Here is a 27,293-nt window from a genome sequence, read left to right on the forward strand (position 1 = left end):
GCCACTCTGTTCCATCTCAAACAAGAAAAAAAAAACTACATCTCTTTCTATACACAGTATAACCCCTACTCACGTAAATATCTTGCACTAAAAACATTAAAGCATTGCATTCCCTGTTCAATTCCAGTCCAGGGAAGCACTTGTCTTGAAAACTACAGTCGCAATTCATATTCTTAAGCAAGAGAGGACATCGACGTACCACTTGTTATCTTTTTAACTCCCTGTTCTTTCTTAGCTTTTAGAGATTGATAAACTTAAAAAGAACGCTCTGAATACAACATCATTTTACTGCTTTTTATCAAAGTGCTGCCTATTACAGGTTTCATTTAAATATGTGATCTCCCCAGCCCTTGTGAAGCAGTTCATAGTGTATCTCTTGTGCCAGAGTCAACAGTCATATTTTAAGTATCTTTTCCCCTTATAGACTTTGACATATCCTCTGATGGGATTGAGAAAATCAGTGCAAAGATGTATTTTGGGGGCGGTTCAGGCAGAGGGCAGGAGCCATAACTTTTCACAGACATCTCCCTGTGGCTCAGACCCTACAAAAGACTAACTGTGTCAAATGAGAAAAATTGCAGGTGCACATTCCCGAGTGGTGCGCTCCCTCTTGCCTCCCGCTCTCCACACATATATTAGCTCAAACACACATGCACACCCCGTCTTCATGACCACTGCCCCTCATTTGGTGGTGGGAAGAGGTGAGCTGGGGGTGGGGTGTTAAAGGGAGATCCTCTTTCACTGTGATAATAGAGTCCTTTCTCCACCACGAGATGGACGCAGGAGAGGGTTGAAACTAGAGACACAGAGTGAGCGATGTCACTCCACAGCAGGCAGCGCCGTCAGACAATATGGCATGCCGTTTTTATGGGCCCTCTGCAGATGTTTCTCAGCTGCATATTAGCACCCCACATACAATGGAGGCTATTTTGGAGATCACAGGGACCACCCCGTAACTGAGTGGTTATGATTTAAATCCTGAGCTCCCATGTGACAGATTTCTCATAAATAAGCCACATGAGAATGTGACCACCTTTTAATCTTTCACAAATTTAGTTAGACTTAACCGGTGCTCCGTACGGCTTAGGAATTATTGGTAGTTTTTTCTAGCCGCTGTTGCAAACGAATACCGGTACTATATAATGGTGATGTTTAAGAGCTGGGGATTTCAAAGGGATATAAAAGTGTTGGAAATATTTTAAACAGCAGATTTTTGGTGAATCTGTTTGAAAGATATTTCAAGTAATTGGGTATGATGAGAAAGGAGTGCTAAACTTGAAATGTGCACGTTAAGAGTACATTTGCAAAGAATATGGGGAAAACAAGTTATTTGTTTTACTGTCGACAAATATTAATGCGTAAAAGTTTTAAATTATCCTGCACTTTGTTTTTCTTGAAAAATGTTTAAATGTTTTCAATTATTGCATTTTTTAAGTCTTACTGAAGAGCTTAAAAAGTTTTTCTTCAAACTTAGGCAACCTTTTCACTTTTCTGCCAAGGATCTGACTTCTTTTAGCAGAATATATCTTTTCCTTTTTGTTTGTTTGTTTAGCAACTTAACTTTGACTTTTGCATCAATCAGGAAATAAAATAAACTCTTAAACTCAATGGATAAACTAATAGCACCGATTTTATACTGGATCTTTATATAGTGCATAGCTAAATCGTTTGCTAGCTAGTTAACCACTTTATTATAGCTATTAACTTTGTTGACAAAGGCACTTCATAGTGTTTTTTTAATCTTGTTATTATTTATTTTTTATTATTAACGTTTATTTAACCAGTAACTTGTAACTAGTTCAAGTGCTAGCTAGTCCAAAACAAAGTTAAAAGCTAGCTAGTATTTGTGAGCTAAAAAAAGTGACCAAAAACTGCTAGCTCATACAAAGTTATACCTAACTAGCTACTTATTAGCTTTAACTGAGTTTCTAGTAACTTTGTAACCAAAAAGCTTCCCTCTATTTCTTGCTGAATCTACTTTCAGATACCATTCATTTGCTGTAATTAATTATGTTTTAGTTATGTCTTTTTTCCTCCACTTTAAAAAAAAATTCTGTCTTGATTAGGTACAAGGACTGAACTGAAAACGAGTACGGTATTTAAAAAAAAAATAAAAACTCTGAAAACTTTTTAAAAGATATTCAAAGACTTAAGAGTATTTGATCTCAATCACTTAAAAAAAAACTAACTGCTTGGAATAAATAAAAAGATAAAATATTTTTATATGGTTTTAAATATTTGGACATTACTGTAAATCAGTATATTTTTATTAAGCCAGTTAAACATATTTGTTATACACAGGTATGTCCTTGAATTTCTGGACATTTTGCTTGTAATACGCTAAAGCAGATACAGTGGCATAAACCTATTGTTTTACAGAGGTGTTGAAAACAGCACAATGAGTTACAAATGATAACTACTAAATTGTTGTGTTCACAGATGTTCACTGTTATATTCAGAAGCTCTAAATTTAAGACTAGCTGTTATTTGCAGCTGTCAATTTGTAATTCATGCAACTACTGAAGCTTCTGTTCCTCATCAACGAGTTAACAAAATAAATTAGCTGCATCTTGGCGTGCCAGCCTTTCTCGTAGTGATATTGTATTACACATCACATCTCCACACCTGCTCGTGTGAAACTGCTCGTGGCTTGCTTTGTTTTCCCAAAATCTCACATTATGTGCCACAGCATTTCTTACGCTCGCTGTCAGATTCCAATTTTCCACACGGGACGGGTTGTAGCCAGTTGACTTGACGCACGAGTGCCACGTCCACGTTGCTTCATACATATTCAGTGGTCATTATCTCCACACAATAACCCCATGTCTGATACCTGTCTTCTCGAATGCAGAGGAAAAGACGATCAAAGGAGATCATCAGAGTTGCTCGTCTCCAATGTAGCGTAGCCACCCAGGCTAATTTCAGCATTGCATACGTGTGGAATGGGCTTGCTTCATGCGCTGTGGGTGGCGGAGGAGCTTCCATCTCCAAAAGTCATTCTATTCCCCTTTAGTTCTTATATTTTCATCAACTTTTTTCCTTCTACAAATCAACTTCAACATCAATGTCACCCCCAGTTGTTTTTATTTATTTATTTTTTTTACGTCTGTCTTTTGCTAAAGCACAATAATAATAAGGTCTTTAGGTGCTATGACCTCAGTAAGAGCATGTGTACCGTCCTTCTGGACAGGCTGGCACACAATGAAAGGACACGAGATTAAATCTGTGCAGGGAGGAGGCGGATCAGAGCGAGCTGGATGGTTTGATTTGAAAATTGTCATCCTTGACAACATGACATTCTGTATTTGTGTGTGTAAGACGGATAGAAACGTTCCTTGGGGAGAAGCAGCCAGTGGCTAATGCATTAAAGCTGATCTATGTGCACACAAACACGCACGTAAAAATTATCATATCACACGGGAGGGAACAAATGAAGCCAGCTGCTGTTAAGTACAGCCTTTAATCTGCTGATGCCATGCAATACGTCAAATTTCACCACCATTTGGATGTGCGCAGTATATAGGGCAAACTCCCAACCCCCAACGATCCCATGCTTATTCTGCATCTTTGCTTATTTAAACACCTTTAAAACCATACCTTTAAGGGTTTTACTTAAATATGCATGCAGATATCTTACAAAGTTAGGAACAGTGTGTGTGTGAAAATATCTGTAGTCTCGTTAAAAATGCGGCTGCATCATTAAATGTGTTTGTGAGTAAAAATCACATTTTACAATATAAGAAGCGACTTCACTGACAATTAGAATGAATGAAAACGAGGTGCCTTTGTTAACCCAAAAACATAACAAATGCACTGAATTAAAATTTAATCTTGTTCTTTAAATAACTTCTTGTTCTTCATTATGTAAGTAAACACTAGAGCACCCAGTTTTAATTGGTATTAATTCATGCTTTTTGCCCCTGGAAGTGACACTCCTGAAAGATAAAAAAGATGGAAAAAATATCGGTACATACTTGCAGGGATATGTGAGAGAACTTTGGTTTATTTCTGAGCATGCTCTTTAGGGCTGCACAATGTGTTGGAAATATATTGTCACTGAATTGTCAATGTGAACCATATCAATATTGCAACAAAGTGCAATAACAAAGTGTAATAAATCATAGACTTTTATATTTTAAGTCTCACACGTTCATGTTCTTTTAATATATTTGGTCTAACTTCGTGGTTCTCAAATTGTGGTCAAGTACCACTGAAGGTACTTAGCATCCCTCTAGTGGTACTTTGGTATCAACTATTTCCACATTAATGGAACGTAACTTTAATGTAAAGCTAAACTGTTAAGAAACAAATTGGGATCTTGGCTTCAAATGAAAACTACTTGAAAGAAAACGGCAATGGAGAATATTTGGAGAATCCCTGTGGAAACTGTAATAAACAATACTTTGGCAATATTCTAGTGGCTATGTAAGAATTGCCAGTAAAGACCCACTAGAATGTACTTGACCAAGGTTTCAATGTGACTTATCTGTTTAAATAAAGGTTGAATTAAAAAAATGACCTCAGCAGACTGCAGACCATTGATTGGCCAAAAAGTGACGTCAAACATGAGAGCATCTTCTTCACAAGAAAGCCACCATTTTTAAATCCTCACAACTGCCTCATTTGTTTTTATTTACTTTTTAAAAGTATATCCATTATATTAGGAAGATGTAAAGCCAACACAGTGGTGCTGAGTTGTAGACGTTTTTATGCTTGTTGGCTGTCAACAGTATTCAGACAGAGGTAGAGCAAATAGATTTTATTTAAAAGTTGGAGGGAAGAAGGTGGCCTCAACATTTTTTGGAAACTGTGGCAGAGGATGGTGAGTGTTATATATCATTATTTCACATATCTACCTGTTAGTGGTAAGTTTCAGGTTTCTGCACTATGATGACTCACCCACATTGAGCCAGCACTCAGTTATACTTTATATTCATTCAACCTTTATTTAGATAGGTTAATCCCATTATATGGAAAACTACAGAGAGTAGAACCAAGTCGGGTCATATTAAGGCGAAGTGAGTCGTGATGGGACAGGACAGTGGAAAAACGGCATATAGGGCCTGTTAGCAACAACGAGGAAATCTGATTCAACCTATCTCAAATTCGTACTCTTGTTGTGGGACAGGAAAATAAAAAGTAACGAGCCGCTATATTTTAAGTGCAGTTATCAACAATGAATCCAGAGTACCACAGTATTTTAGTATGTTGACAGTTCCTCTGAATCAATCCATTGACTAAAATGGTTTGAAGAAAGACCAGGCACACGCTGACTCATGTTGTAGCCGTTACTACACCCACACCCAACGAAGGCTCAGCAGAGATTGACTGGGCCTCGGGTTTGGATGCTTAGCTAGCAGGGTTTAGTGAAAGGTTACTGTTAGGATAAATATGCAGGTTTAGTTTTTAGGTTAGCGTTAGGGATTCAAATAAATTGGTCATTCAGCTTGTTTGTCAGAAGATCAGCATGTTTGAAGCATTTCAGTACAAGCCTAAAAAACAGTGGTACAAGGTGGTGTTACTGGTTTTCTTGTCTGTCGTAATAATGTTACTTGGAGGGCTTAACATTTGAGGATTGTATTTTTGTCAAAAGTTCGAAAACCGTTGGTTTAAATGATGGATGAACAATGATGAAAGTATGGGTTTATCAATTTATCATTATGCTATTAAACAATTTTGTAAACACATTTTGATAACAAAAGACAACTGGAAGTTTCATCTCAAGACTGCTTTAACAACCAGTATGATGTTTTATTTTGTTGAATTATTTTTGCTATCGCTCTTCTTGTTTCAACTTGAAAAAGAAAGAAGGAAAAAAAAAATCTCAACAAATACAAACTAGTGTTCTCTATTTCACTTTAGCTCCCAATGTTTAGGATCAAGTTAGATTAAGTGCTTTCTTTTGCTATCACCACCATCAACGGACACACTGATCAGCTTGTGCCAAAAGCAGGAAGTTATTATAGGTTGTGTTGTGACAGCTGGCGTGGCACTAGCCTGGTGGTCAGTGTGTTAGTGTTGGAGTTCAGCACCATTTACGCTCCATATTGCCATATTAATACAGCCGTAATAAAGCAAGCCCCAGGGATCTTTTCAGACAGTGATATTGCTTGCTTTCCATTTCATTACAAGTGAACACATTTTCTTAGTGTTCTGTCATCAATCTGTGCTATAGTTGATGTGGAAGGACCTTCTACAATAATGTTACCATGGCAGTGCATGAAGTGCACTCAAGTGTTAAGGATTGTATTTTATTTATTTATTATTATATTATTTTATTTATTTATTTTAGTCTGTGCTATAGTTGATGTGGAAGGACCTTCTACAATAACGTTACCATGGCAGTGCATGAAGTGCACTCAAGTGTTAAGGTGCATGGTGCCTCCTAAAGTTAAGGAAAACATATGCATTTAAAGTATTAAAAGGTCTTGCAAATGATTAAAAATAAACAAAACACTTGTTAAAACAAGTCCTAAGAGAGGCATTTGTTATCTTTAACCCTAATCCTATTGATCAGTTCATCTGGCCATTTTTTTTTTCTGGGTTGTGAGTGTTGTTTTTTGCCCCTGCCCATCATTCACTGTGCAAGAGGAGGGGTACACCATTGATAAGTTGCAAGTCCATCATAGTTAGATCAACCCCCATGAACAAAATCAACATTTAACTATTGCTTCTTCAGGCCTACGTGTTCAACTGTCCCCCTCTTACAATGCTGTGATTGCTAGTATCACTCAGCCCTCTGTGAGTAGTAAACAGCCATCAGTGTGCTAATGACCCATTGTTAGGCTGATGGTCCTTCTTGAGCATGTGATCAGCTGGTTTTGGTTGTCAGCAGCAAAACTGGTTGATCCACTCTGAGAAGGTGCTATTTAAGAGACTGAGCTGAAAACAGCACCTCAGACTGAAGAAGTCTCTCGGAAGAGAGACGAAACGTTTCTACATTTTTTGTTGTTTTGCTTTGTTTTTTTTTTTTTTTTTGAATGTCCAGAGGACCAGATTTAACTTTTTTAGATATTGCTTCTTCTATCCATCCATTTTTACCCACATATTCTTATTCGGGTTGAGGAGATAACTGGTACAGAAGTGAAACTCAGAAGTTTCTCTCTCTCCAGAGACACTGTCCAGTACCTCCTGGTGTACTTTGATGGATGATACATAATCCCTTTAAAGACGTCTGGGTTGGACATGCCTAGACAACCTTCAGAGAAAGGTGCTCAGGAGGCATCCTATTTTGATGCCCGAAACATTTCATTTGACTCCTTTCAATTCAGAGGATCAGCGACTCTACTCCAGGTCTCCCCCCAAAGCTGAACCCTTAGGAGAAATCTCGTTTCAGCCACTTGTATCCAGGTTCTTGTTCTTTCAGTTCTAATCCATACCTCCTGGCCGTAGGTGAAGGTTAGTATGTATATAATAGGACCAGGAAATTGAGAGCTTTACATATGACTCAGCTTTTTTTTTGCCACAACAAACTGGATCAACACCCTCATGATTGTGGAAGAGAAAGACTTTTGTTGAAGGCTTTTATCCATCAGTCTATCTCTCCTTCCTGTCTGCCATCACCTGTGAACAAGACTCCCAGGTCCTTGAACTCAACTCATTTGGACAAACACTCATTCCAGACATGGAAGGGACATTTAATCTTTTACCAATTGAGAGCAATGGCTTCATATTTATTGTTTCGTTACATTTTTATATGTTTCACTTGAATTTAACTAGTCATACCCAAAGCAATGCATTCAAGTCCTGATGTTCCTTTCACATGAGTTTTGAAGTGACATTCTTATGACATACTGCACATACAATGCACGTTATATTCTTTTATAATTTTGCTGAATACTGAGACACAAAATATTTTAGTTCGTAATTTTAAGTTTTTGGTAATCTTTCTGATTTTTTTTTTAAACAAAAACATTTAGTTTACCAAAGAAGAACATCAGCAGCTATACCAGTGGATATCTAAAGGGCTACTTAGTGATATAGAGTTGTTTAAATGTCTATCTTAAAAAATACACGCCACATAAAGGTATTATGGTCTAACATGTACTAAGAATAGCATTATTCTATCACTTAAATATCTCTTTGAGGTCAACTTGTAATAAATTCTCGTTTTTGCCCTGTTCTTTGTGTGTGTTTTCCTTGCCCGAACCTGTTTTTGCTGAGATGTTAACATTAGCGTGGTTCCACTGCAGTTTGTCTCCGTTCGTGTTGCTAAACTTATCCGAGCTCTTGCCTCCGGTGTGCTGGCGGGCAATTCCATCAGATAATGTGCAGTAAAAAAGAGGAAGGAAAAGACCTCTTCCCTCTCACACAAGACAAAAATCATCCTGTTGTTTCTTCTCTTTGACCTCAATTACTAGCAGGGCATGTGTTACTAAAGGGACATGTTGAATCATGCCTGCTCTGGGAGCTGTGTTTGTGTGTGAGAGCGATGGTGTGGATCTCCCATGACTTTGTGTGCAAGGGATTGTGTTCATTTGAGCCTGAGGAGGCTCCGTACAGTAGGTGGGGGCCAAGGTGCATTAGTCTTGGCTGAGATGTTCTCTTGAGTGATGCTGAGTGTGTGGGTGGGTTGCAGAATAGAGGGAGAATAAGACAAGAAAAGGGGGAGAAAGCGGTGAAAGGAGAGGAAAAAGTGAAACGATGTCAGACATGATTGGAGCTGAACGAGGCCTGGTTTGCTGACACGAGCCACAAAGACTCACCTCTGGCTTGAGCCATCTAACAGAACACCACTTTGCTGATTGAAAGCGAGTCACTCTCTTGGATTTGATCACACACAGGCAAGAAGAAAAAGGGGGAATCAAAATGAATCAAAACTGACTTAGAATTAAAAATATTTTGAAGGACAGTTGTTTTTACTCTAGCTAATCTAAGTAAAATGCATCTTGAAAACTCTCTGACGTCTAGTTGTTGGTCGACTTCACAACACTCAATACTTCTCAACACCGTTCTGCAGTATCAAAGCATGTTTTTACACTTATTTGCTCTCAGCTTGAATATCGGGGCTCCCGTAGCTGCTTTTCTCTGCAATATGCAATACCTTTGTTCAGGTTATGAAAATACCATCTAGGAAATTGTCCATACAGTAGTCTCTTGCTTATTGCGGGGGTTACGTTTCAGACACCCCCGCGATAGGTGAAAATCTGCCAAATAGGGACATTATATTTATTTTAGCACTTAAATATATTTTAAGGCTTTATAAACCCTTTCCACACTTTTGCAATGTTCTTAACAATGTTCTAAACTCTTAAACCTCTGTAATTACTGCAAAATTTTATATGGGTACTCACCAGTGAAGATACTTTAAGGATGAGTTCAGCTTCAGGATTATTTCTTGACAGTTCTTTGAGCTTAATAGATAGATCGTTACTTCTGACTTTGCGTTACAAAACTATTTTTTTACCCCATTGGTTTCTCCGCTAGTGGTTGCTCCCTCCATTGCTGTAATTTCTGCAGAAAGCAGCGACTGGAAGCACTGTTGGCTTCTGGGCTTGCGTTACAGTGTAGGCTTATTGAAAAAGAACTACAAAATGGCAGCATCTGTCCAAAGTATTTTTATGTTTTTTTTTTGTCCTATTGGTTGGTTCCCACTCCCATCCACTCCAGTTAACTTTTTACTGTACCGTCCCAATCATATGAGTTAATATTAAAGTTGACTGTTGTGTGCAATCTTACATTGAAAACCCGCAAAACACCGAGTTTGCGAAAGTCAAACCGGAAGGTATTGAGGGACTACTGTAATGGTAGTCTGCAGTGACTTAGGCCTTGTATATCTTATTATGGAGATTTTTTTAATGATTTTTTTTTGTTTGTTTTTTTCCTCCATTCATTCTATATAAATGAGTATAACGAAAATGTAGACATATCTATGCCCACCACTAGGTGGTGAGAATGTCCATATTAATGGTATATCAAAACAGCAAGAAATAACATTCATAATGTGACAAAATATTGTACTATAACAATCTTGGCTCTACAGTATTTTGTTTACAGTTTCCCTTGATCTTTTAACCATTTCCACACTCGGTCAAAGTCAGACCTATCTTTAAAGAAAATGGTAAAAACCATCTCTGTTGGTGTTTTGGTTTCTTTTACAAAAAGTATTAATGGGCATGTGGGTCTGGATAACTGTGTCAAGGAAAAAGTTATTGCACTATCAGCTAATATCAGCAATAAGATCTAGTTAGCAGCTAGCATGTATGTAGCCACTATTGTCACTATAAAAACAGTGACAAACTGCAAGGAACGTTTTGAGTTTGAGTTGAAATTATCTCTGAAATTAGTCCTGCTTAGCGTAGCGTTCAGCTTAACTGTTCCATGAGTATTTACTGTATCTGTAATTGTCCAAATTGGGAATGTTCTAAGTGCGGTCTGCTGCATGTAAGATATTTAATACTCATAACTACTCAACACAACTTCACTTAAAATAAATAAAATCTTTAATCTCCAATGCATTGGGGTTAGTTTTATAAAACAATGTTATTTTAACATCAAATCTTGACAGAGTTGTTTTTTTAAAAAAAAATTTATTTATTCACTCGTCATGTTTACATGCATAATGAAATGAAGTGGTGATTAGGTAAATGGATGTGCTTCATGCATGGAGAGATACTTCACCCCTGGGTTTTCAGTGTGTGAATCAAATCTTTATGGAGAGATGGAAGGGCACTCGTATTAGTTGCTTGTGTGTATGCAAACATTAGGTATCTGCCTTCTTAATAAAGCATATCACTGAGGGATGAAAACCGCTGTGCTCTGCAGATTCCCTCTCTACATATAGTGACCAATTTATTAACCTTCACAGTGATTAGTTTTAACTGTGCTGATGTGTGGTTGCAGCAGGGAAGGAAAATGTTTTTTCCAAGAAACTGCTTTTTATTAAAACGAAGAAATTGCATTTTTTACAGAACGTGCAGTTTCTCTTATTTTGAATAAATGCTGAATGAATGCTGAAATTTGCTTAAAAGCTAAACTGTTTTGAAAACTAAAAGAAGCAGAACTGTAGCTAAAAGTCAAAAGAAGTAAAGTGCTAGTTTAAAAAACAAAAATAGCAAAAAGCTAGCATAAAAGCTTAAAGTAGTAAAACATAAGCTATAGGTAGAACAAAATGCTGTGTTAAAGTTACAAAATGATTGCTAAAAGAAGTAAAAGTTAGGTAAAATGTAAATATAGCTAAAGGCTAGCTAAAAGCTAAAGAAGAAAATGAGAATTTAAAATAAAAGAAGAAAATGCTATCTTAAAAGCTAAAAAAATACCCCTAACCCTTAAGAGTTTGAAGTAGCAAAACTTTACCTAAAAGACAAAAGTATCAAAAGACTGGCTATTAAAGGTTAGCTAGAAGCTGAAATGATGAAAAGCAGAAAATATGGCTAAAGCAGTGGTTAATTTGAACCGGATCCTGCCGGAACAAGATCTGGGAACTCTCTCATTTTGACCCGTTCTGTTCCGGCAACTTTTTGTTTGAATCCGGCAGCTCGGCCGCAGCTCCGCCCCTAAAATTTCAAAGTCGTTGCACATTTTTATTTTGATTATTTATTAAAAAATGAGAGGAGACGTTGCCCTTAGTCCGGTGGACCCAGTCTGTCGAGTGGATGTTCCAGCCGCAGCACTCGTGGCGAACCAGTTACACGCTCCTTCAAGGAGCAGTAGAGGAGCCTCTAGGTGTGGGAGTGTGTTTGTGTGTGTGTGGGGGGGGAGGACAGAGGGACAGATGGTCTTACGCACAGAGATTCTGCACAGAGACCTTCTTTCCTCCTCCTCTCCAAATATTGTCCCTAGTTAGCGGGGCTACGCACTGAAAGACACCCCTTCTCCTCTCCTCCCAGACCCCTGAAACAGAAACTATCATTTATTCAACAGAATAAATAAATGCCCTGTGGACAGTACACGTTACGCACAGAAACGTCTCCAGACAGCTCTCGCGCGCGCACAACACCAGCAGGTGTCTGAACTCCTGCTACATTTCAGACATAATAAATACAAAAAGCTTACTGTAAAAAAAAAAAATAAATACAAAGATAGAAATGTTTGATGTGTTATCACATTATATGTCATGTTTCAAAACAACGGCGCTAATTTGTCAAAATAACTACAGCAATCACAACGTCAAAAAGCCAGTCCAATTTAATTTTTACTTTATTAAAAAATGGATGGATGGATGGATTGTCCTTAGTTGGACAACAGAGAACTGAAGCCTTCAGGTGCTTCAAACTGTGCCATGAGACTGGAGCAGGAGGGAGAAGGGTTCAGCTCAGAACCGTGAAGTGAGGGGAGAGAGGAGGGGGGTTTAGGACACCTGACAGAATCGGAGCTGCTGCACACACAACCTGCTGTTCTTCTTCAAAATAGTCAATTCCATTAAGTGTTTACAAATGTTGGTAAATGTTGATGTATAACAACCGTTAAAATACACCAAAATGCAGGAAATGGTATCTCTGTTATTAAAAAAATTCTGTGAAAGGACCCACGGACACCTCCCCCTTGCACCCCCTATCTTGCACCCCCACCCCCCCAGCCTGCCAACTGTTCCGGCATCAATCGGTTTACAAATTAAGCCCTGCGATAAAATAAGCACAAAAATAACTCTGTAAGTAAAACATAACAAAAGACTCATAGTTAAATAAAGAAAAACAATGCCAAAAAGCTAAAAGGATTAAAAGTTTAGCTAGAAGTTAAGTCACAAAATGCATGCTAGAAATAGCAAAAGACTGTCATGTAGTACCAAAAGGTTTGTTAAACCCTAAATGCAACAAAATGGCAGCTCAGAATTAAAAGTAAATATTCAAAGTAGCAAAAAAGCTAGCTAAAGTTTCTTTTTGGCTGCTCTCTTCTTCAGGCATCGCTACAGCAAATTACTGTAACTCGCACAAAGACTTGGCAATTGTTTTTATGCCGGATGCCCTTCCTGACGCAACCACAGACCACCGAGCTACCACAACCCTCTGTGTGGAGCAGAGAGCTGCTATCTGGGGTGCCTGGGGGAGCAGATGGTGGGGGTTAAGGGCCTTGCCCATGGGCTCAGGGTGGGGCAAATGAAGGTGGAGGCAGGTGTGGGTGTTTTGCATTTCCAACCCACATTTTAATGTTGTTGGTCCAGGAAGTTGAACCGGCAACCTTTTGATCACAGGCCCACCTTCTCTAACCTCTGCGCCACTGCTCTCCAAAGATCTCAAAAGCCTAAAAACAAAACAAAAAAATAAAAATCACAAAACAGTAGAGAGCAAAATGAAGGAACTGATCTGGGTTTTTTTTTTTTTTTTTTTTTTTGGGTGGGTGGTGTTAAAATACTTTAAAATTAAGTTAGTGAAAGTAAAAAAAAATTAAATTAAATTTAAAAAGTCAGCACTCATCCCCTGAATGAGCTGAACATTTTGAAGTTTAAATGGCTTAAATAGAACAAACCATGCAGAAGTAGTTTTACTGCAAAAATACATAGAAATAAATCCCAGGAAAACAAAAGTGAGAATCCTGAATCAGTGTTCAGACAATTAATTGCTTAAAAAATTTGTCCTCTCACCACGAGGAGCCTCATCCACTCGAAGCTGTAGTTCATTACAACTGCACTGGATCTTTATCCCTCCGTGTTAATTTAACACCGACGGGCTAATTTGCCTCCAGGCGTCACGGGCAGTTTGACTGACACTTCGAATCTCGCACTCGCACTTTTCCGCCCTGCAATAACCCACCATCAGTCTTTCCTCTCGGCTGGAATTTGCAAATGCATGGTGAGCTGGCAATTAATGCGCTCCAACGTGCGTCGGTGAATGCAAGTTGTAGCAAAACAAATGGCTCCTTCATTTGGCATTTTGAACAGAATGTCTGGGTTCTGTCGCCGTGATTAATGCTGAATGTGCTCAGCAGCACGTTGGTCAAAGTGTCAAAAGCCGTCAATCTACCGGAGATGTCCGGTAGATTGTTCAGGTTGTCAGGTCGTGAAGCTGTCATCAAGTCACACACCGGTTCATAAAGAAAAGATCATCACTGCTGACCTCTAAAATACTAAAAGTTGGCAATAATATTTTTGCCAGTTTGTGTTTTGGACTGTTTTTACATTTGCAGAGAAAAAGAAGCTTCAAGTTGTATTGATTATTATTTGAAATTCAACATGCAACATTAATTTCTTGTGTACAACTGTTGTGTTTTTGTTGACTAAAACTTAAATTTTATTTCTTATTTTAAACTGTTTTTACCGTTCATTAACAAGCAGTAATTTGGAAATAATTGCTAGATATAGATATTGTTTGTTTTTAAGTCTTTGAACGGTCTTAGTCCCTCTTATTTGTCTGAATTGCTTCACTTTTACATACGATACATGCTCTTAGATCCTCTGACCAGTTGCTTTTAGCAGTCCCGAAAGCCTTTTATAAATCCTGAGGAGACAGAGCCTTTTCAGCTCTGGCTCCTAAATTGTGGAATGAGCTGCCACTGGAGGTCAAGCAGGCCCTGTCACTTTCTGTTTTTAAAACTCGTTTAAAAACACGTTTTTTTTTTTCATTGGCTTTTAACCTAGAGTGAGTCAGCATCTGTGTCTTAATGTTGTATTCTTTTACTTATGATATTCTGTTTATTTTTTGAATATATATTTAGGTGTTTTTATTGTTTTACTGTTTTTTGTTTGTTTTTAATTTTGTACAGCACTTCGGACGGCTGCTATGTTGTATTTTAAGTGCTTTAGAAATAAATTGGTATGGTATTTGGTATGGTATAGATATTTAAAGTTTCAAATATTGTAGAAAAGTAGGCAAAGGTATTTCCTCACAGGATATTTTATGGCTTTCTTATGGTTAAAATAAGCAAAAGTATTGAGGCAGAAAATTTAAGGCTTAGGCTTTAAATGGTTAATGTCTAGTTTCAACCAAATTCAAGATGGTTGAGTAGAGCGTGTGCCATTGTGTCTTAGGGGGAAGTAAGTTTGACAGTCATCGGCCTAGAAGTGGAAGGGCATGTTGTGTTTCCGGAAAATAGCACCAAGCGGCAGCAGGTATAAAGAGAATAGGAGGGGACCCAGGATGGACCCCTGCGGAACCCCCCATTTAAGCTCTGCCGCTGTAGAGCTAAAATTCTTGATGGAGACACAAAAGGATTGGTCATTGAGGTAGGATCTGAACCAACTGAGGGCTGACCCTGTGATGCCCACCCACTGCTCCAACCTAGCAATGAGGATTTCATGGTCGATGGTGTCAAAGGTGGCTGTGAGGTCCAACAGGACAAGCTGCACAGAATCACCAGTAACCAGTGTGATCAGTGGTTAATAAAATGTCATTAAAGACCTTCAGCAGGACAGTTTCAGTGCTGTGGAGAGGTTTAAAGACGGATTGGAATAGCTCTAAGATGGCGTGGCCCTCCAGAAAGCACTTCAACCGGGACTAGACTATTTTCTCCAGTAGTTTAGGAACAAATGGGAGTTTGGAGACAGGCCGGAAGTTGGATACTACTGAGGGGACAAGGTTTGTTTTTTTTCCGGAGAGGCTGGACAGCAGAGTGAGCAGTATGGATTGTTTATTTAAAATAATCAAGCGTGACCTGAACCAAGCTGACCCAAACCGAGCTGAGACATTTCCCAGTTTGGAAATGTTGCAGTGCTCCCGATGGCCAGTCAGCCCCCGGGCACTGATTTGCTAAGTAACCGTAGCATCAATCTGTCTGCTCTCTTTTGTGCTGCTTTTTTAGAGTATTTAGAGAGTTTAAAACATTGTTAAGAACATTGCAAGAGTGTGGGAAGGATTTATAAAGCCTTAATATATATATATAAATACAAAAATAAATATAACATCCCTATATTGCAGGGGTATCTGGAACAAAATCCCCTCGATAAGGGAGGGACTACTGTATCCCTTGAAACCCTGCATGTTTTTTGGTGAAACTCTCAAAAGTATAATTTGATAAACATCTACCACTGATTAACCTCCAGAGTCAAGCCAATATAACATGGCTGCCACAGCTAATCCAATTTAGAAAATGGCAATCATTGCAAAGGCAGTCATTTTTACAGATATTGAGGTGAAGTTTGATGTGGTAGTAACTGAGAGTCATGCCCAACACAACCTTTGCGCGCTAACAGAGGTTTAAACCTCTGTACCATTTTTTGTATTGATGCTTTGCCTCTTAAACACCCAGAGTTCTTTAACAGTTCAGTTCCTGGAAATTTTATGTTCTGTGCAAAATAAAATACAAAAAAAAAAAAGCCTCAACTCACATATTCACGTAATTTATTCAAGAGAACAATTTGCCAGAATATCTCACTTCAAGTTAAATAATGCTCACATATTCTTGTAAAACGTTTTGCTCCATTTGTTTGTTCTCCTTCTTGTTGCGTAGTAGAGCCTTACCGTAACCCCCCTCCATCAACCAGTTTGTCATTTATGGCAAACCAAGAAGTCGTTGGGATCGGCTCCCATTGGTCTAATCAAATAACCCGTCCCAGATCCATGTGCTAATTAATCACCAGCTCAGGGGAGGCGGACCCATCCGGTGATTCTCGGAGGGGAAAAAAAACGAGATATTTGATCTGATGAATCAGCTTCCTCAGCGTCTCCTCCTCCCTCCATCCATCTTACAATAATTCAATGAAGCCAGAGTTCATTTGCATGCAGGCCTCCTCCCACACAAGCACAAACACAAATGTACACAAAATGTGTTCCGTTTCAACCTTTTCAGTTCACTTTTTAGGCCTAATGCACGGTGCAGTTTCAACATTATTTAGAGCCATGGCATAAGCATTGAAGCACCCTGTTAAACCAGAATGTCCTGTATCATGTTGTGCAGTTTGAAAGTAAAACGTGACTCATTTAGCCATGAAGTGCAATGACTTTTATTAGCAGTACGTTGCACAACGTAGAGAAAATTTCTCAAAAATAAATCTGTGAGAAAAAGACAATTTATTATATTTTAGTGAAACATGAGAAAACCCATTCCACTTTGGAGCTCTACAGCCAACACATACTGGTTTTTTTAAGCAGGCCCTATTCCTCTGCCAACTGCTATAATGCAAGGAAACCCCTTCATATAATGTTTGCAGTCATTGTGAAGCTTTAAGCACCCTTTATAAATATAGGGCTGGAATCCCTGATGAAATGATTCAAGACCAATAAAAATGAGAGTTTTCAACCCGGCACTCTCGTAAACAAAACTAGCCTGTTGCCATGCTAGGTTATAAATCCACAGCTTATAACAAATTATTATTATTTTATTAATACATAATAATAATTTGTAATTTTTTTAAAGACAATCACTCAGAAAATTGTCATTACTTAAAAAACCTATCTGCTTAAAACACGTCCACGTGGCTCGCTGGTCATTTGGTTGCAAACATTCAGAATCTAATGAGACTGTAATAAAAAAATATATAATGCCAATTTGCCCACAATTTTAAGATTTAACATTGACTTTGGCAGCCCAGTCATGTACGGGTATTAGGAAGCTTAGTATTTTTTTTTTTTTAGGTGGCACTCTTTATTAAAAGTATATTTACTGATCTAAACCAAATATGGGCATTGGGCAGATTTTTTTTGTTGCCATCTTTTGCATATTGTTAATTCAGTGATAATCTTCAATATATTCTAAAGCTCTATTTTCCAGCTCAAATGTTTATTCTTCCTGTTCGGGGTGTTGCTGCACTCCTAAGTGTTTGATTATTGGTTAAGTATCTGCTGTGTTTGAGCTTCCACACTTGACTTTAAGCCTGATGAAGATCTGGCAGCACATATTCCTCATTAGAAGATGCCGCCTAGCTCTGGCAGCTGATTATCAGTGTCTCATTGGAAATGTCTGATGGTCGGCCCTAACATCTCAACCCTGATATGTTCTTTTTCCTAAAAAATGTAATGAGGAGCCATCCTCTAAAGTCTTGTTTTATAATGATGACTGTTCAACAGAAGTTCTGTGGTCTGCTGACCCAAGAATGAGCACTTTTCAGCAAAACTTTGTCCTTTCTTAGTGAGTAATTATATTTTTGTGGGGTAATAATTTAAAAATGATTATTTGCAAGCATTGTACAAAAAAATAGATGCTTTTAAGAAGAAATATACGTATGTATCCTGTGTTACTTTTACAGTTTGGCTCAGCTGGAGCTACTTTTTCCATCGTTTTCTTTATTTTTCCTATTGAGCAGTGCTCTTGTCAAAAGAATTATCCAGGGAGATTCTGCTGTGCTGGAAAGAGATATGGGCTGCATATAAATACTCCTGTAAAGTCTCAGCTGCAGAAAGGAGGAAAGCGAGAACTGAATAGAACACCGGAGCGCAGATAAGGCTCTTTTTGGTTTTCAGTGGATCTGACGATGTTGCATGCAGGTATACGGCGATACATGTGAGCGCGACAGGAAGCCGGCTCTGGTACCTGAGCAATATGAACCCTATCAATCACTGCCCCCCCCCCAGCCACAAATGTAATTAAACCTACAGTTGTTGACTAGCAGAGTAATTCGAGACATCACTGGCATGCGTTGGCTGGCGTACATTAGAGGATTGCTGGCGGCCCAGCTGATGTCAACGTGTTCTGATGTTTTTTTAATGCTTCTTTTCTATAGAGCTCTCACCTTTAGAGTATCAGAGTGTTTTAGAGAGCGGTGTGGGGCCGCGTCATGTGAACTCACACAGTGTTAGAAAGTTCGTTTTGTCTCAATGAAACAAACATGAAGAAAAAAAGCCTCAAATCTTAAAGCCTTGAAAGGATTCGTTACAGCTGCTTTCATGGAATGTTGATGAAGAAGATAAAGATTATATACTGACAGTATTTTATGTTCTTTTTTTAATCCAAAAAAGTCTAGATTTACACTTGGTGTAAATGACATTGGTCAGTTCTGGTGAGAAATGTGTGTTCACTAATTGTGGACCAATATCCTTGTTGCCACAATTTTCAAAAATATTAGAGAAAATATTTGTAACCAGATTAGATCGATTCGTAGATAAACAGAATATTTTAAGTAGTAGTCAATGTGGGGTTAGAGTAAATAATTCAACATCAATGGCTCTCATGGAACTAATCGAAGAGATAACAAATGCTGTTGATCAAAAACAGTATTGTGTTAGTGTTTTTGTTGATTTAAAAAAGGACTTCGACACTAATGACCACACCATTCTCCTTGAAAAACTGAATAAATATGGCGTTAGAGGATTAGCACTACAGTGGGATTCCAGTTATTTGTGTAATCGGAGACAGTTTGTACAGGGAAACAATGTAAGATCAGAATTTTGTGTTAATGGATGTGGAGTTCCTCTGGGCTCTGTGTTGGGACCAAAGTTGTTTATTTTGTTTGTGAATGGTCTGGTTGATGTGTGAGGGCTTTTGAAGTGTTTTATTTGCAGATGATACCACATTTTTTTGTTCGGGTGAAGATACTGAACGGATGTTAGAGCCGATACATGCAGAATTCGTAAAAATACAAACTTGGTTCCTGCTTATTAAGTTATGATTAAATTTGTAGAGAAAAAACAAACAAACTACATGATATTTAACAATAGAAAGAAAATTATCCAAGTCCCATTTAAAATTGACAGCAATGAAATTCAAAGAGTTAATTAAATCAAATTTTTGGGTGTCATTATTGATGAGAGGCTGACATGGAAATCTCATGTAAATTACTTAAGAATCAAAATAGCAAAATCAATTGCATTACTGTATAAAGTAAAATAATTTTTGAATGACAAAGCTTTGTATATATTGTATAATGTAATGATTGTTCCATATTTTATCTATTGTATTGAAGTTTGGGGAAAAGCATGCAAAACGATTACAAACCCTATTTTTATTTTACAAAAAAAGAGCTATAAGAATTATTAGTAGGAAGTGCTATGGTCACCCAACAAATATATTATTTCATCAATTGAAATTATAAAAATTGTATGATTTGGTTGAATATAGTGCTTTACAAGTCATGTATAAAGCTCGTAAATAATAAAAGGAGGGCTGGGTTGTTGAGTGTGAACATAAATCCTGGCTCCAAATCCACTGGTCAAGCTGAAAATCAGCTGATTCTGCTCACTGACTAAAGCATGATGTGGTTTTTCATGTGAAAATGTTCAAAGTGCTCTTTAAAAGTAGTTTTTTCCTGTTTCGAGGGCTGTGGGAGTTCATTCTAATAATATTTATATGATTTTTTTGTTGGTTTTTTTTTGCTTTTGCTTCTAATAGTTTGGACTGCCTTGTAGCTTTTTGAATTATCTTAATCGATAGTTCGCCCTGAAGGTGTTTCTGTCCACTGTTTTTGTGTATTGGCTGCTTTTCAACAAATGTGCTGTTGTTGTTATTGCTATACTCGCACTGAAAGGCAGGCGTACTATGCTAGAATCTCTGTCTGTGTATCCTTAAACTTTCTCTTGTCTGGGCCATAACTTCTATCAACTCAAGGTATTTTAACAGAACTTTACACAGATTTGTACCACCACTAGACGGCGTGTTGTGTAATCATTTAATCACCCCAGCTCTAAGGTCAACATCACAAATTAAGGTCTAACGTTATACAACATCTTTGCTTGTCCGGGCCATTGCTATAGATTGCTGTATAATAGTTTGTCGACAGGCGTATCATGCCCGAATGCAGTACTCTTGCTCTTCCTTCTTTTTGCATGGTTACTTTTTCCAATTTAGTGAATTAGTTTCATGTTGTCGTATTTGTTTCTCAGCAAAAGAAAATGTCAAATATAAACATTTGACATCATTAAACTGTATTTTATCACCAACAAGATGATGCCGGAAAAACTATTAGTTGAGAACTTGACACCTACTAGACATATAACTTAAGGATGATGCCATCAAGGTCATGCTCAATATTCCAGTCAATTCAGTCCAGTCAATAATCAGTTAAGGAGGATGCATTTCTCAAGTCGTTGTCAGATGGTTTTCTAAAATGTTTTAAAGCATGGCTTTCATACATCACTGTCCGTTGTTCCAAGGTTTGTGGTAAATAACAAGTAAGTACAGTAGGTTTCTTTCAGGAAGGCCTGTCGCAATAAAACAATAAATCAATTAATCACATGATAAATAAAAATTATTAACCTCATTTTCATTAACTGGCTTTATCGTTTCTTCGTGTCTCTCTTTTTCCACTGAAAACACGGTTCAACTCCGGTGCTCGTCACTGACCCCTCCCTTTCTCTGTTCTCTTTAAAATCTATTTTAACCGTCCAAAATCGCGTTTTTGGACGGTTAGCTACGAGCTAAGCTAACAGGCCAACCTCGGGGAAAAAACCTCCGTCTTGTCGAAGCTCCACAATTCACGGTTGAAACCCGTGCCTTTGTGTAAAAAAACTGTTTTTCTCCGCAAAAAGAAGCTGAGAACTTGTTTACTAATTTTCTTATGAAAATCTTTGTGCGAGAAATGCTTTGCTAAACAGCTCAAGCCACATGAGTGTCCGCCATTTTGAGAACTGACAAAGAAGAAGAAGAGACAGCCCATGTCACGTCAAGAGGCCTCCCTGTCATTTTTCTTAAAGAAACACGCTGCTCGCTTCCTCACTATCCATCCTTTGGTTCAAACAGCCATTCAGTGGTTGAGAAAAGGTACTACACTCAAAAAAATTAACAAACATTTCTTCTTACATTTGACAATAATTACTAATCATTATCAAATTTCAAACAATATTATCGTTTATCGCAATAATTTCTGAGAAAATTAATCGTGACAGGCCTATTTTCAGTTTCTCCTCTCTTCAGGGGTCGCCCCAGTGAGCAAACTCACATGAAAGATTTGTCAGTTGTTTTTACACCAGATGCCCTTCCTGATGCAATCTGGGTCAAACCCGCAACTTCAGAATTACAGGACAGCAGCACTGACCACCAAGCTACTACAGCCCCGACCCCTGTAAATATAGACCATAAAAACATATTTTTAAATTTTTATTGTTTAGCTTGGAACAATAAATCCAATCAGTTGTAGATGCATATTGAATAAATTCTAAAATCACATAGAAAGTGGACGAAATCAGATTCATTAGAAACTCTTGGTACAAAGTTTGGAATCCTGTTTAGTTTCTTTCCTCCAGTTTAGTGTCAGCTCTTAAAAAGACCTAACACAGAAAACACCCAAAGAGAACCAATAAACAATTTGTCCTCTTTCTAATCAAAGTAAAAAATAAAAAATAAATAAATAAATAATTAAATCTAAGTGCACCTGCCTGATTCACCCTCATGTCATCCCTTTTTTCTGTTGTTGTCTTTTTCAGCAAAGTTTGGTTTGATTCACACCAGTGCTGTTTAGGAGGCAGAATAAATCTTCCCACTAAGAGGATGATAATTGGTAGCTTTCATCACCACATTGGAAATAATTATTCCAATCTGTGATGTTTCAATGGCAAGTGTGCTTTAGTGTGTTGGGGTTTGAATGATTTATGAGACAAAATGAAATGACACGATAATGAGGGTCCTCTTCTGTCGTTTCACCTCGCAAGCGTCTCTTTGTGTTTGTTGTGTTTGTCTGCAGGGGAACACAGAGAGTTGTACCTGGCCAATGCCGATAGGAAAAACAGGATGGTATGGATTTTCTTGTAAATGCAGCGTCTCCTTTCCAGAATGCAGCAGGATTTATGTATTTTTTTAAGATTCCTAACCGTTCTGCAATGCCATCAGGAAGGCATTGCAACAAAGAAGGCAACAGATGGTACGGTCCCCCACAGGGCCTTGATCTCAGCATCCTCAAGTCCATGTGATATTAAACAAAAAGTCAGGTTGACATTGCCGCATGTTGCAGTTTTAATATACCTAATCAAAAATGACTCGTCGAGGCAACTACAATAAAGACTGAGAACTGAGAAAAGAGAAAAGCAAGTCGTGAGAGCTGACACGATGCTGGTGGACAAACCTGAGTGGGTTTCCTGTTTGAAAATAATCAACAATTCAATGTTCTGATGAATTACAAAAGATTATTTGATTATTTACATGTGTGTCAAAAAATAGGATATGGAAGGATGAGTGGTGGGGAGTAATGATAGAAAATGCAACGCTTTACTTCGTAGGCAGAGTGGATCATTACTTGAACTATCACGATATTTTGCAACCTACAAAATGAATGACATGTCTGTGTTTAGTAGAGTAAGTGACTGAAATATAAAAATACGAAAAATTAAAATGTCTTTAGGCTTTTAATTATAATTCGGGGCCTGCTTCAGCACATAAAGACAAGTCAATCTATGCTATTATAGATGCATAGATTGCTTTCTTTTTTTTTGACAAATTCCAATTACGATTCAGTTTTAAAGCTTTGATCTACTCATATCCATTTTTTCTCTAAGAACTATAATTACCAGCAAACAAAATCTGTAAAAAACATGGAAGTGCATCATACCAAAAGACATATTTTTTTTTTACTGCAAGATTGACCACAGCATGAAATGCGTTGCAACTAGATGATATTTGGATAGAGAAAAACCATTTGATTTAAATTATATCTAAAAATTGTCTGATTCCAGTCACCAGCGGAACAATCAGTGCCTTTACACTGGAGACCAATGTGGTCCATATCTGATTTTTATTTTATTTTTCTTATGACAGTTAGAAAGCCACAAATCAGATTTTTTTCAAATCCATCCCAGGTGGGGTTTTTTCACATGCGGTACTAAATTGGATACATATCCAATGCTTTTCTAGTCAACCATAGTCTGATCAGTCATGTCACATTTCATCCGACTTACGTTACTGAGGTAGGGGTATGCAAATTGATCCAAATATTGGTACAATTGATACCAGCGTCATTCAGTTTAAAGTAGAGCCTAACTTTTGACGGAAAAAAAAGCGTTGACGAAACACAGCGTTTTGCGCATGCGTCCGAATACGAGTACGGCAAGCCGGCCGTAGTTAGCTTGTAGTTTTGCTACCTAGCTCTCGAAAAAAAGACTTTACCACCACACAACTAAAAAAAGTAACAATTAAATCTGACAACTGATTTTACATCAGACACAGCATTACAGCAGTTAGCCGGTAGAGTACAGATCTCTATCATAGGCTAAATGTGTATTGTTTCTACCGTGTACTGTATATATTGCGCATTCCTAGACGGTATCGACATTAATGTGATGGGATTGATACTTGAGTTTGTTTCTCCACTGTAACTTCAGCACATCCCTCCTGTTCTGTAAGTGCAATTCTTACCGTCGTAATCAAGAAACGGTACGGCCATTTAGTTAGCTCAGACTGACAGTGCTGCATGAATGGGTAAATGAAGGCACAGATTGTAGTGTAAAGCACTTTGAGTACCTCAATAAGGTAGAAAGGCACTATATAAGTACTGTCCATTTGCCATTTGCTGTACAACAACTTCAGAATTGATCCACACATGTCAACATGCGTAGCATCCATATTCACTTCTGTAACACAGCATGCTGCGTGCGATGTCATGTCTTCATCTACATGTTGGCTTCATGCCTGTGGACTGTTCACGCTGGAGTCTGATGACGGTTGCATTTCAGTGATAATGTGAACAACCAGGCAAAAAGATACTCAGATCACAGCAAAAAAATCAGAATAGTGCATTGATGCTTTATATTTTACTTTATACTACTTTTACTTTTACTTTTTACTTTACTATTTTTGCTTTAAGGCCCATATTGTAGCTGTTCTAAAGTTTTCGATTGTATTACTAGAAAACTGCAGCTGTTCTCATTTCCAATTTTTCACCTTTATACTTTATTAGCTGCTATTGGAACCTGCTAAACATCATCTTCTCATGACCACCATGACCAAAACAATCAGAACATCTTAACAAGGCCTGTGATGAGGTTGTTTTGTGCTTAATTCCAAAGTCAAGATGAACTCTACCTCACGCTGAGAGGCTCTTGTCTTCTCACCAAGTGAATATTTTGATTATTAAACCAGTTTGAAATGACGTAATGAATCCTGAAACTCATTCCAGGTGGCATCACCTGCTCTCGCTTTGTTAGTTAGTGCTCTACGTCATCCCGCAGCTCCCTAAAATATGTTTGTAAAGTCTTCACCCGTCACCGAGGCCAACGTTCACGCCGTTCCGCTCGCTCTTTATCCTGTCTGTAAACACAGAACGTCTCCAGTCTGCCACGCACACATGCTCACTCGTGTGCCAGTTCGAGCCTCCAGACATCCGTGGGCACGCATGTGAGCTCTCGTGTCTCAAAGGAACCGCTAAAAACAGTGACCCGCACTTGGCCGACACTCGGTCCAGAAGCCCTCCCAGCTATTTTTACTCTGCTCCAAACTGGAGATTTTTTTAAACACGTTTTTTTTTAAAGACAAATTAACTTATTTTTGTTTTTTGTCAAAGACACATTATGACCTTCAACCCCCTGCCTGCATTTAATCCAAGTGAAGTGAACTGGTGCCCACTTTGAAACAATGCCTTGAAGGAAGATTTAACCAATTAGCTCTGGACACTGGTTGTTCTGTAATTCATCATCTTGCTCGTGGAATTGAAGTTTATTTCCTTTCAGTCAAAAACAAACACGATCCTTCCTTATGTTTGATGTGTGTCACTCTGGTACTCAGTCTCTCCACAGCTCCCAGCCTCTCTAGGGCCTCCGTGGGATTGCTCTTCCTCCCACTCCAAACAACCAGCGTCCCATCAGCCCACACTCTGGAGACAAGGGTGGATAACCTTTTTGCACACGTCTCCGTGTGGGACCTTTTGATGACCGGTCCTTCTGTCTCCTTGTTTTCTTGTAGAAATAGACACAAGTTTACACTCTGGCTCCGATATGAAATTACTTTAGCTATTGTTTTGTTTTTTTACCCAGTAAACACAGCTGATGCTCTCAAACTTGTTACTTTGAAAGATATTTCAGTGCATTAATGCTGAGTCAGCATTGACACTATATAGTTTTCCTGTTTCTTCCAGATGTTATTTTGCAGTCAAACTACTTCCATATACTTTGTGCTATTTCAGTCGTTCGTATATTAAAACGTTCTGTTCGAGCAGTAATAGTTTGCTACGAATTTTAGTTTATGTAACTTTTGTAGTTTTTGAATTATTAAATTGTATTTACTTTTTTTCCCACTTTAAAAGAATAGATCTGTTCCTTCAGAAACGTTGCTGGATAGACATTGATAATTTTATCTTTTAGCTACGATTTTCAAAATGCAGCCTTTAGCTTTGTTTTGCTAAATTTAACTTTTTATTATCCATTATATTTATAATGTAAGATTTTAGCTGCAATTAAGCAAATTTGAGCTTTTAGCCTCTGTTGAATTAAAGTAAGATTTGGTTTAGCGTTTTAAATGTTTTAGCTATAGTTAACTAATTTGATCTTTTAGCTACTGTTTTGCTTGTTTTAGGTTTTAGCAACAGTTTAGCCAACTGTTGCATTTTGTGATTTTGCTTGTTTCAATTTTAGCTACGTTATTGCTGATCTACTCCTTTTGACTTAAGCAGTCTAGTTAGCATTTTTTTTTTTGCTTCGACAAAGTCCTTCAGCATTATATGTTCACGCTGCGTGTTTACAGAGAAGTCCTTTTCTCTTGCTACTGCTCCGTTATTTTATTTTCTGTTTTCTTTTGCAATCACGACATTTGTTTCTTTCTCTTTTATTAAAATGTTCAAATTTTACAGTCACAGTTTATTTGAGGATAACTTTTTAGTCTGCATTTCTATCTGCCTATTATTAAAAGTGCTATCTGCAAGTGATAGACGCAAGTTGTGGTTACCATGGTTACCTTAAAGAGCCCTGACAGCAGCTGTAATATTTCCTTCAATGTTGGTTCTTTTTACACTTTTTACAGTTCATCCATTGGAGCATATGCATTTCTTCAGATTAGATTGCTAAAGTTAATCCCAACATTCTGTTAGTCATCCCTCAAAATTTCTTGAGAAATAATTTAGTTTAGTTTAGGTTATTATTTTTTGAATATGTAAAAAAAATAGCATGAAACATTCAACTCAATTCAAAAATACTTTATTAATCCCAGAGGGATTAAATACATTACATTAATTACATTAATTATTAATTAACATTAATTACATAATGTCAAAACTTTATGTTTTACATATTCAAGGGAGTGGGTTGAAATATAAACGTTTCAAAATCCCCACTCTTTGACCACTTACATAATCTTACATTTATTACATGTATAATCCATACATATAACAACTAAACCCATATGTAACGCATCAATATAGTATCTATTTAAGTTAACTATAGTAGATAAACAATTATTATTTCATTAACTTCAAAAAACTAGCATCAATAACAAAAACACCAACAATAATTGAATATTAATATTACTAGTAAGCAAGAATCATATGTTTAAATTATAATTTGAACAGTTTTATTGTCTAAGCTCAATTTTCACATTATTCCACAGTTTGACTCCACTTCCTGATACACAAAAGTTTT

At 37.6% G+C, this 27,293-nt stretch overlaps 1 protein-coding gene across 1 annotated transcript in view; it reads left to right on the plus strand.

Annotated features, from left to right (window-relative positions):
- Positions 1-27,293, plus strand: part of LOC119422962 (adhesion G protein-coupled receptor L3-like) — a 103,415-nt gene that overhangs the window by 17,728 nt on the left and 58,394 nt on the right. The window lies entirely within an intron of this gene.

Source organism: Nematolebias whitei, chromosome 1 (genome assembly GCF_014905685.2).
Source record: "Nematolebias whitei isolate Nwh7 chromosome 1, NemWhi1, whole genome shotgun sequence".
NCBI lineage: Eukaryota > Metazoa > Chordata > Actinopteri > Cyprinodontiformes > Rivulidae > Nematolebias > Nematolebias whitei.